Source organism: Cynocephalus volans, unplaced genomic scaffold (assembly GCF_027409185.1).
Source record: "Cynocephalus volans isolate mCynVol1 unplaced genomic scaffold, mCynVol1.pri scaffold_35, whole genome shotgun sequence".
Lineage (NCBI taxonomy): Eukaryota > Metazoa > Chordata > Mammalia > Dermoptera > Cynocephalidae > Cynocephalus > Cynocephalus volans.
In genome coordinates, this window is record NW_026902463.1 from 5878813 (window position 1) to 5890610 (window position 11798).

Genomic DNA, 11798 nt, shown 5'->3' on the forward strand with positions numbered 1-11798 from the left:
ACTCTCTCACCTTCGGAACTGGGGAAGAGGTACACAGCCCGTGCTGCAGGTTTGTGTGGGAACAACGTTTATTGGAAAAGGAGGCCAGAAGAACATAGAGGGGAGCCATGTGGGACATGGAGGGGATCTGTACCTGTCCATAGCCCGTGAGCCCTAAAGGAATCCCGGCCCCCCCACATTTTCTGCCTCGTCTCTGGTCATGAAAGTGGAGGGTGTGTTTGATCGCTTACATCTTTTTCGACACTCCTGGGGAAGGCAAGAGGTCAAAAGACGTTCTCTGAAGCCCCCTCAGTGCTGGGGCGTGGAGGTGTGTGGTGGCCACCTCTCTCTCTGTTGAGATGTGGTTTTATTGCTGGGGCTTCTCCCTTGTGTGTGTCCTCTGGTGTAGGATGAGGCCTGACTTGTTACTGAAGCCTCTCCCACACTCTCCACACTTGACTTTTGCAATTCTTGAGATTCCTAACCCCACAAATAATTTGCCTGTGTCCTCTGGATGCACTTTCTGGCCTGTTCTGGACTCTTCTTGAGAACTCCCCATTAGTCCTTTGGGTGGGCTGGAAAATGTGTTTGAAATTCTCCTCTGCTTTGTCCTTTTATATAAGGGGTTGGGCCCTTCTTTGACCCCTTGACCTTCAGCCTTGTCATTCCAGCTGTGTGGATCAGAACGTTGCTGCTCCTGATTCTGACCAACTGGATGGAGATTCCCTGGCTGGAGAAGTTCTCTTGCAGATGTCCCTGGGAAGGTCTGAGAGGAGTGATTGTGTTCCACATGTTGCCTGAGGAATTTCTGACTGGAGAAGGCCAGAGGGCTTGAAGAACATGGGTGGATCTCTGGCTTTTGTTCTGCTGAAAGAGGAAGTTTTTGGTTAGGCGAGATGTAGACAACACTGTCTGGGACATCTGCTTTGTTGTATGGTAAGGCCTGCTCCCCTAATCATTCCTCATGTGGTAACGCCTGCTGTCTCCCACCGAGTGTTCCTTTACAGTCTTTTTTCATTCCATTTTTGTTCTCTACATCTTCCTCAGAAACCCAGAAATCCTAGGTCAAGGGCCTTGTCTATGTATCAGCCAAACCAGGGACCTTCAGTAGCATCAGAGGCAGCTTCAGTCTTTATACAGAAGGAACTGCAGTGACTTTGCCACACACACTACAAGTATCTTCTGGGTCATATCATATCGTCTTCTCCCCCTAATCTCTGGGTACTTTTCCTGATAGAGCATCTGCAGCTATTTTATTCTACTGAGAAATAATAACTGACTTTGGATTACATAGATGGTGATAGATTTTGGATGTGTTGAACCCTCAAAACTCATGTGAAATTCTGATCCCCAATATGGCAGTGTTGGGAGCTGTTTGAGTCATGGGGGGAAGATCCCTCATGAATGAATTAATGTTCTCCCTGGAAGGTGGCAGTAGTGAGTGAGTTCTCACTCTATTAGTTCCAATGAGAGCTAGTTGTTTAAAAGACCATACCACCTCCCCCATCTCTCTTTCTCATGCTTCCTCTTGCCGCTTGTACCTGCCAGCTGCCTGCCACTTTCCACCATGAGTAGAAGCAGCCTGAGGCTCATGCCAGATGCAGCTGTCCCAGTATCATAAGCCAAATAAACCTCTGTTCTTTATAAACTATCCAGTCGCAGGTATTGTGTTATAGCAACACGAAAAGGAGCTGTTATGGATGGACTCATCCTTAGTGACTTTTCTTATGAGGGAAAAGGGATCTATAAAGTCAGGAACCACTTCTTCTGTAGATGCACAAATGTAGAAGGCAGTGTAGAGTAGTGGTTAAAGAACACTGAATTTGAGTTTCCCCCGTCAAAGACATTTAATTGAGGACTCTTGTGTACCTGGTTCTCCATCAGGAAGTGGGATTCACAGTGGTCCAGTCCCCCTTGAGTAAACGACTCTGGTTCCTGCTGCCTAAACTAGATTGTGAATTGCTTCTCTCTCTGTCCACAAATCATAAAATGAAAATATGTCCTTCCTTGGGTGACACGCCAAATATTCCTACTTGAGTTATTTCATTCAGTCTTAGGCCATTTCAAATTTAATAGAAAGTTCTGTTTTAATTATATCCCTAATCAGACTTCTTACCTCCTGACTCCCACCTTTATCCAAACCAACATCCTCTCTTACCTGGAGTCTAAAGTGGACTCTGATGGGATTACCCACTGCAGTTTATTTTCTGAAAATTAACCAAAACTCCACAATTGTTTCCATCTTAGGAAAATCCCCAGTTTCTGGGCAGGAATCATGGGCACTACATGTCCAGGCTTCTGTGTACCTCTCTGACCTCTGCTCTCTTCTCTGCTTCCTTCACCTGGGTGGTCTCAGCCATTTCTCAAACACACTCACTCTCTCCTGCCTCAGGGCTGTTGCACGAGCTGCTCCCTCTGCCTGGAGTCCTTTGCCCACAACTCTGCACCTCTCAAATGTTATGTCCTGAGAAGAACCTTCCCTGACCGTCCCTTGTCACACCCTCCCTCCCCTCATGATGATCTCTAGGCTCTTTTCTGGATTAGTTGTCTTGAAAGCACGAATCACTGTCTGATATGCACATGCCTGTGCGTGTCTGCGTGTTTCCTTAATTCACGTGTCAGCTGCTCAAGAGCACATATTCTGATCATCCTGTTCTGTGTGTATTTCCTGTTCCTGGAACATCGTCTGGCACAGAGTAGGAATTCACGTGACAACTAATTGAAATAATGAATGAATGAAAAACAACATATGCATGTTATTTAGGAATATGGAAGAAATTAAGAAACAATTAAAAGAGCCAGATGAAACTGCCTTGATAAAAGAGCTGGTAGGTGCTTGAGACTTGTTCTTTGTCTCTAAGCCCGTCAGGACTATATGTTGTTATATATTTTTCATATAAAAAGTTAAAAAATAAAATAAGAACAGAAATTTGAAAATATAAATTGTCCCTAAGAGTCAAAGGCAAATGAAATGAATCCTTAATTTCAGAAGCACCTGATTTGAAATTTTTCCATCTTTCGACTGCATTTTACTCTACTTAAGAGTTGTACCATGAAAATTCCCAAGGAGAATTCTTTCTCTTCTGTTCTATTTAAAGAATAATAGTGGTGCCCACCTCTCCCTGCTGTGAGCTCTTTCTTCCACTTGCTGTCCCGCTTGATACCCAGCTCCTGGCCATATTCATCCCCGTACCAGACCAGCAGTTCACAGCCCGGCCTGATGACCTGGCAAGTTCGATAGAAGATCTGCCCGTGGTATTGAAAGGCCACCAGGTTCTGCTCCTCATCATCCCGGGCACAGTTCACATACCTGGGGTTGAGGCAGACAAAGGGACAGAAAATAACAGCCAGTGAGTCTCCACTACCTGCCAGGGCCGTGTTGGGCTTGTCACCAGATGGTCAAGGCCCCCATGCTGTGACGGGCCATGCCGTTACCCTCCTCCAGGAACCTGCTGTTCATACCTAAGCCTCTTTCTCCAAGTCCTGCTTATGGTGCTCATCCTGCCTGGAATGCTTTTCCCCCCCTTGCCTACTTATCCATTCTTCAAAGCCCAATTACAGACTTACCTCCACCTTGATTGGCCATAAAACACTGACTTCTCACTTCTCTAAACTCTGAATCGATTTCTGCTCATAGCACAGAATTTGGTGTTTGATCAATCATGTACTCCGCTTCTGGATTAGCACACATCATTCTTTACTCACCCCAAGTCTATCTTCTTTTAAGAGACCTTTCTCTAATCTCCCATAGTTTACCTAGGTGCCATTCACCTGCCTCCCTGGGTTCCCATAGAAACTTAGATGTCCCTTTGTCCTAGCATGGAAATACAGAATAATAACAGCATGTCCATATTCTTATCTTCTAATAAAATGAGAGTCCCTCATGGAAAGGGGCTGGTCCATGCAGCACAGAGGCCCGTGACCACCCTGCAGCTCACTTCTCAGGCTTCAGGTTTTAATTTCATTGAAGCTGGCAAGATTTCCTGCCCTCACAGATTAAATGTCCCTTGTTTTAGGTTGTCTTGGCCTTGTGTACTTCTCCTATAATCAAATGTTTCACATCTCCGCGCAATAGTCCTCCACGAGGGCATGGGTTGTGTGATCTGTTCATGTGATGTACTCCATTTTCTAAACAAGAATATAGTAAGTGCTTAATAAATGCTGATTAGATCAATTAAAGTGCGAATCCAGCATCCCCAATGAATCTAGGCTCCTCAGCGTTTATTCTGGTGCCCCAATTTTGTCTATCATAGAGATTTAGTTTTTTCATAAAAGAAATGGTAATATTTATATTTTATCTCTTTTTTCCTGGATGTTCATAATATGAAAGAACATTGTAAGGAGAACAGAGAGTGTAAAAACCATCGAGGGAGGCATGCTGAGGAGGAAAGAAGCCGAGCTTGAGAGAGATGAGTGTCCCTGCTGGAACCCGAAACCTATTGGCCTTACCTCATCCAGTTGGCCCGAGATTTGTCCTTTCCATCCACATACTCATAGCAGTTTCTCCCCTTGGTGATCTGAATTTCAGAAAAATAAGTTAGTCATTTTGGGTTTGAGGGGCAGGTAATAATCAGAATTATTTTATTGTACTGTCATCGATGCATTTTGAGCCTGCATGGATTCAGCCGCCAATGGTGGCACATGCTGTGTACTCCTCAGCATCATCTACACATCTGAGTTGATTTGTCCAGTCAGAGCTGAGGCCCCATAGGGAGAATGCACTTTTTCTGTCTCTGTGCCACTTTTCTCCCACTCACCCACTGACCTTTAAATAGGAGTTCCAGGTTCATGCAAAGACCACTAAGTACACAGAGCTAACCATGTTGCCAGTATCCATGTTCTAGCATGTAGAAGGTGATGTCCCACCAAAGGCACAGAAGGGATATAGGAAGCCAGAAGATGGGGTAAGATAGGCCCTTCTCACCATCCAGGAGTAGCCACTGTTGGCTGCCTCTTCATCTTCTGTGATCTGGCCCTCAAAGGGGCCAAAGTGCAGACCCAGTGGAAGATCGGATGCCTCATTCCATACTCCAAGCCCGGCCTCAGGGATGCCCGACGGCCCAATTCTCAGCCCAGGGGGCAAAGTGAGGGCTGAGCGGTTGGGATGCCCCTTGTCCACTGCACTGTCCTTTACAAATGTAGGGGGTCCATGAGCCACACAGCTGTCGATGAAGAAGTCCTGGCATTTCTCACAATCTGGAGGCGAGAGCAGCAGGGATTTGGAAAAGTATAGTGCATGTTCCTGGATATAAAGAGCTTCAGAAAGAGCCCAGCAGTTACATAATTTAGCCTCAATCCTGTATCCCAAGCCACCAGAGTAAAGGAATGATTTGGGGTCAAACAACAAGATAAAATTATTCTACCGGGATATAGCCTTCTCCATGAGTGGGCCAAAAGGGTCACTTACACAGGTAGTCATCATCCTGAGGCTCATCGGCCTCTTTGTATGACCGACCCTTTCTTTCTCGCAGGCTGTACACCTTCACTTCAATCTCCTTTCTCTCGAGTTCTACATTGGAGAAGAGTAAGTGAGTGAAGTTAGGAGTCTGGAGTGTTTGTTTCTGTTTTTTCAGAAGATGTGAAATCTCTTACCATCAAATTATTATCTATCCTTCTACATACTCTGGCTCCCCACCCCTTCAGTACCTCTTAACTATTATTTCAGAGAGACTAAGACTCCACACTGACTACAGATGCATAAGTCAATTTTAGTTTCTGGATTCCCATGATCAGATTGAACCTCCCAAACTTTCTACTTACAAAACAGTTCATTCATGCATTTATTTATCCACAAAATATTTGTTGAGGGTGCATTACATATTAGGCATGGAACAAAGGCATGGATGTACAATAAGAAAATGTGGTCTCTATTATCACAGTTGTATGTATCAGTTCTTTTATATTTAATTTAATGCTTTTAAAACATATATGAGCTATATGTGTTTATCTTCATTTTACAGATTAGCTTTAAGGAGTGCAGAGAATTTATAATGTCTGCCCAAGGCCCTAATGATTCTGCGTGGATTAAAACAAGCGTGTGACTTCAGAGTTGGTGTTCCCACATGCTATTCAGTACAGTACCTAACTTCTGGTCTCAGCATAGTCCAGCTTAAGTGCAGGCCTATTGAAAGTCTACGCCACGTATCTAGACCATACTCACCAACTTTTCTAAAGGACCTAGAGGGGATAAAGTCCCCAAATTATTTTCTCTTACCCAATTTTTGTCTAGAGTGCCGTCTGGAGGTACTTGCTTCTGCAGGAGGGGACACTCGTTTCTGGGCCTTCTCTGAGTCACTTGTGTTCAGGAAATCTGTTGTTCCGGGCAATTTCTTCCAACTAGATTCATTACTTAACAGTGCCCTGGACATTCCCTTTAATGTGAGAGTCACATATTAAAAACCAACATACATTTATTTAGTTTCTTAGGGCTTGCAACATGTATTCACATGTAGCAGTTTTGTTCAACAGTCCCTTGAAAAACCTGGAGTGTCTGAATACCAGAGAGAAAAGGAAAGGCCTGATTGGGTAGTGACTCCAGGACTAGAACCCATGTCTTAAGGCTCTTTTTTTTCAACTTTCTCTATATACGTGAGAGTGAGGGAGGGAGAATATTTTGGAATACTAGCAGGAGACTCAACCAGGTCTGTGAAAGAAGGAGGTAGGGGCTTATAGAGAAAAAGAGGGGATCTTCTATGAACTAGTAGACTTTTGATGGAAAGAGAAATGTAGAAAAGCACAGAGGGTACAACACACATCTAGAAAATGAACAGTGAGGTTGGGAGGAGAAGAAACAGTTGGTATAAATGTATGCAGACAACTAAGAAAGTCATGCTAAGAGTTGCAAACTGCCATAACCAGGAAGAAATATTTAACTTTGGAATTGAATGAACTGGTTCCTGTACCAATTCTACTTAAGGAAGGGTGTACTATTAGTTAATTCTACTCAGCTTTCTGATCCACAAATTGGCATGCATTCTCATTCTTAATGGTATAGTGAACATGAAATGCAATAATGTTCACCAAAGTGTTTTGTGAGTTGTTAAATACAGTGCAAACATGAGATTAATAATTTCTCTTATAGTCCTGACATCGATTTACCTCCTCAACCATCTCTACAGTTGAAATCTAATTCAAAGATATTATCTTCAGCATTACTTGACCCTGTTACACGTATTTTAATTTGCAAAACTTGGAATCATTCAGAAAACATTCAGGGGGCCCTCAGGGGCTCTAAGCCTCGCCTGGGACTCCTGAGAAAAATCGGGTATGGACCATGCTCTCAAAGAGCTCACAATACAGAAGCAGCAGGCTAAATAAATGATTCGAAACAGCATGACATTTGCCTAATTTGGGCCCAGAGAAAGGAGTAGTTACTTCTTCCTACAGGGAGGAGAGTTTAAAATCAGTACCAGGATGCATTTCTACTGGATAGTGTAAAGTACATGAAGTGCTAAGTCATTTTCCTATCTGTTGTTTCTCAGTCAAACCTCAAACTTCTCAGGGCCTGGAGCAACTTTCTCACATCTGAATGCATCCCTTGTGAGAGAGTAGGAACTTTCTCCGTCTTCCTCTGGGACCGTGTGCAGTGCAAATTGACTGTATATTTGCAAGTTTCCCTCAGAGTGTCTTAGCGTATCTCTCACTTAGCACAGCAGACAAGAATTAGGTTGAAATAATCAGTCCGATGAATAATGTAAAGGTGTCCGGGTAAGGCAGCATGAACTTTACAAAACACGAAAGTTTTAATGAGCTTGTAAGTACTTTAGAGAATGAAGGAGTATTGGATTAGACTGAACCACTACTGACTGTGATCTCAAACATTTCTGTAGCTCTGTTTTTTCATTCACAAAATGGTTATAGTTATAGTTGTAAGGTTTGAGTGAGTTTATTCATGTAAAATGCTTAAAATAAAGTCTGAAATATTGCAAAAATAAAACGAGTGGTAGTGATTATTGTTGCTCTTCTTATTAACTCTTAAAATGATGATGTCAGCCATTGTGCTGAAGAGATCAGAAAAGAAAGGCAGCAGTCCTAGGATACTCTGCACATTCTCCTTCCCTTCCATGTGTTTGGATCTTCCATGAGGAAGATTGACTTGTCGATAGGATTTTTCAGTTACTCACATTCTGGTGTTTACTCTGTCCCACTCTGAAGGCCGCCCGAGGAGGTTTGACTAAAAGGTGATGAGAAATCAGTGTTTTGGTCGGTAAATATTTCCCAGCTCAGAAGATTCTCATTAGGGACAGAGAATTCTGAACTAGAGTGACAATTCCAAGTATTATCCACGGGTGATTTGAAAACGGTTTCTGAAGTAACATTAAGACATTTGCTTCTATTGGAGGCATTGCTAATTTTCTTAAAATGTTTTTTTTTTTTTAAATTGAATCCTGTATCTTGGTGTTAACACCACACTCTCACCAACTGAGGTAAATGGTCACCCACGACAAAGCAAAGAAAACAACACCAAACCTCATCTCTGCTTCTTCTTGTGTTCACAAGGTTTCCATTACATTTATCTTTTAAAAAATGAATTGGCTTAACTTTCATGGAAAAACGCTAAACAAAACCACACAATGGAGGAAAGGACAGTCTCTTCAAGAGACGGTATGGCGAAAAGTGGATCGCCATATGCAAAAGAATGGAGATTGACCCTTATCTTACACTACATACAAGAATAACATCAAAATAGATTAAAGACCTTAATCTAACACCCAAAAGTATAAAACTCCAAGAAGAAGACATAGGAGAAAGCTTCAAGAAATCGAATTTGGCCATGATTCCTTGGAAATGACACCAAAAGCATCAGTGACAAAAGCAAAAATAGACAAAGAGACTATGTAAAGCCTGAAAACTTCTGAGCACTGAAAGAAAAAATCAGTGGAGTGAAAAGGCGACCTACAGAATGAGAGAAAATATTTACAAACCATATGTCTGAAAAAGTGTTAATACCTAGAATATCTAAAGAACTCCTACAACTCAACAACAAAAAAAACTCAGTTAAAAAATGGGTGCTATGACTGGATTTTGCTCCTCCAAAATTCATATGTTGAAATTCTAATTCCTGGTGTGATAACATTGGGAGATGGAGCTTTGGGGAAGTAATTAGGGTTAGATGAGTTCATGAGGGTGGGGCCCTCATGATGGGAATAGTGCTTTTACAAGAAGAGGAAGAGAGAGATTCCCCCCAAGAGGTGGAAGCAACCTAAATATCCATCAACAAGTGAATAGATATAGAAAATGTGGTATATAAATACAATGGGCTATTATTCAGCCTTAGAACATAAAGAAACCCTGCCAGTGCTATGACGTGGACAAACCTTGAAGACATTTTGATAAGTTAAAGAAGCCAGTCACAATAAGACAAATATGGCATGGTTCACTTATATGAGGTATCTAAAGTAATCAAATTCATAGAAACAAAGTAGAATTGTTGCCAAGAACTGGGGCAGGAGGAAATGGTGTGTTGTTGTTCAACGGGTGTAGCTTTAGTCATGCAAGATGAAAAAGTTCTAGCAGTTTCTTGCACATCAGTGTGTATATAGTTAATAATATCAAACACTCAAAAATTGTTAGGAAGGGTAAGTTGCCGTTGTGTGATTTCTCATAAGAAATCTCAAAAGGAAAAAAAAATTCTTGTAGAAATCCCACAAGATTTCTCGATAAGAGACGATAAAGTGACTAAGGTGGGGATCAACTGAGTGCAGATAACGATGTATGACAAACCATGGGGTTAGTCATGTCTTCTTCTAAGACCGTTGATCCAGTGACTGACCTATTAAGACATTAGGGTTAGAAAGCTTTTTGGTGGATTTACAGTTCAATGAAAGTTTAGTTAATTTCCCGCTGATTAATTAACAATGTCTAGCAAAACCAGTCTTTCTTTTATTACTTTAAAGAATGATAAACTTTAAACATATAGAACAGTGTGGAGAATAATGCTGGAAAACCTATAAATCCATCACCATCCAGTCCTATTTCAACATTCGGACACAGCTGATGGAAATGTTTTCATTTCGACTTTTTATTTCAAAATTCAAAAATAGACATAAAACAGACAAAAGAGCTAACTATGACGCAGTGAAGCCACCTGCCAGCCCTTCCTCCTTCTCTTGTGATAATAACTTCTGAGTTTGGTATTTCTTACTCACATTCAGATTTTTATACGTTTAGCACTTATTACTGTATCTGTAAATAAAATATGTAATTAATTTACAGGTTTAAAACCTTTATATGAATAGCCTCTTACTGAATATAATGTATTGCACCTTGCTTGTTTGTTGAACATTTACGCTTTTGAGAGAACATGGTCTCCTTTGTTAACTCCTGAGATAAAGCCGAGACATCAACCCAGGATGGTTTCAGGAGGTCACCTCTAATTCCTCCTGGCCCCTCACCTTTCTGTCGAGGTGTCCATTCTTCATCAGAATCCTCAGTGTCATCCACATGGTGCTTGGTCTGCCTTTGGTGACACAGGAAAGCTGGTTGAGAGGCTCCGACACCTGGAAAGAAGCCAAATCTTTGTCCTAAAAGGGAAGTGGTGAGAGGAGGAACAAAGGGTGGTGGCAATGGAAAGCACCACAAAGCCAGTGTGGCTCAGCGCGTGCTGGGAGAGTCTTGAACAAGGTCAAGATGTGAGCTCTGCATGACTAGTGCCGATACTCGGCTGTGCACTGACAAAAAAAAAAAAAAAAAAAGTTGAGGAAGAACAAAATTTCCCCTCCAGATTTGTCTCCATACAGAAGGGAACTGTGGGCCCATGCAGCTGCCTAAGAGAGAGCCAAAATAACACGGGGACAGAAGACCTGTTTTATATTTCGCAGGCCGGTCTGCAACCAGCACTTGAAGTTACCTAAATTAATCAGCACATTATCGTTCCTTCTCACATTCCTATAGTGAATTTTCTCCAGTTCTCCCATCTCTGCCCATTCTTCCTTGGAGAAGTATATGGGAATGTCTTTGGAAGCATCTTTAGCCTAGAGAAAATAACATAGTTCATCAGTGATTTACTGCACACATCACAAGATCGAGTGGGGCCTTTCCTTCTGCCTTGTAATCTTAACAATCAGAACATAGGCTGGGGTCTTGGGGTGGTCTCTGTGAAACAAGGATAAAGATGTTCATTACCTCCCTCCCCAGATTGTGTTCTGTTTGAGAGAACACAGCATTTTCCTAGCTCTCCCCAACACAGAGAGTTTGATTCTTGTCTCCTTTTCTCCCTCATGTCCCAGACAGGACCAATTGTCCCCATTGCATGCACATGCACAGCCAGGGTCACACAGAGTTGCAGACCACAAGTCTGTGGCCCTCCAGACACCAGCTGCTTGTCACTAGTACCCCCTCTCCATCCTTCGTACAAATCCTGCTTGGAGCTTCGCTCGACTTCCCCCACCTCTCACCATGGGCTTCCGCCCTGTTCTCCCTGCATCTCCCTCAGGGTTCTCCTCCGGGGAGCTGTTGGAGCTCATGGTGCCGGGACAGGATGGCAGGCCCTGCTCCACCTCCAAGGTAGAGAAGGTCCCGTGAGTCTCCCAGCTGCAAGGCCAAAGCTCCTGTGGAAAGAGAGGTTGTTGAGAGGGGGCCACAGCCCAGACCACTGCCCAGAGCCAGGCTCTGTCTTCTCCACTTGGCCAGGGTGTCCAGACCAGGAAGATGTGGGGACCCTGCAAGGACTGGAGGGCGTTGGGGAGGTCTGGGGGCTATTGACGGGATGGGGGGGTCTCTGCTGGCCATCACAGACCACCTAATGTAAGCTGTTTTGTTTCAGTTCCCCTGCATCTTGATGCATCTGAGGAAGGGTGGCAAAGGTGACTGAGGGTCAA

General features: G+C 43.0%; 1 pseudogene; it reads right to left on the minus strand.

Annotated features, from left to right (window-relative positions):
- Nucleotides 1-226: 226 nt before the first annotated feature.
- On the minus strand, nt 227-11444 carry LOC134369045 (histone-lysine N-methyltransferase PRDM7-like; annotated as a pseudogene).
- Between the last annotated feature and the right edge of the window lie 354 nt (nt 11445-11798).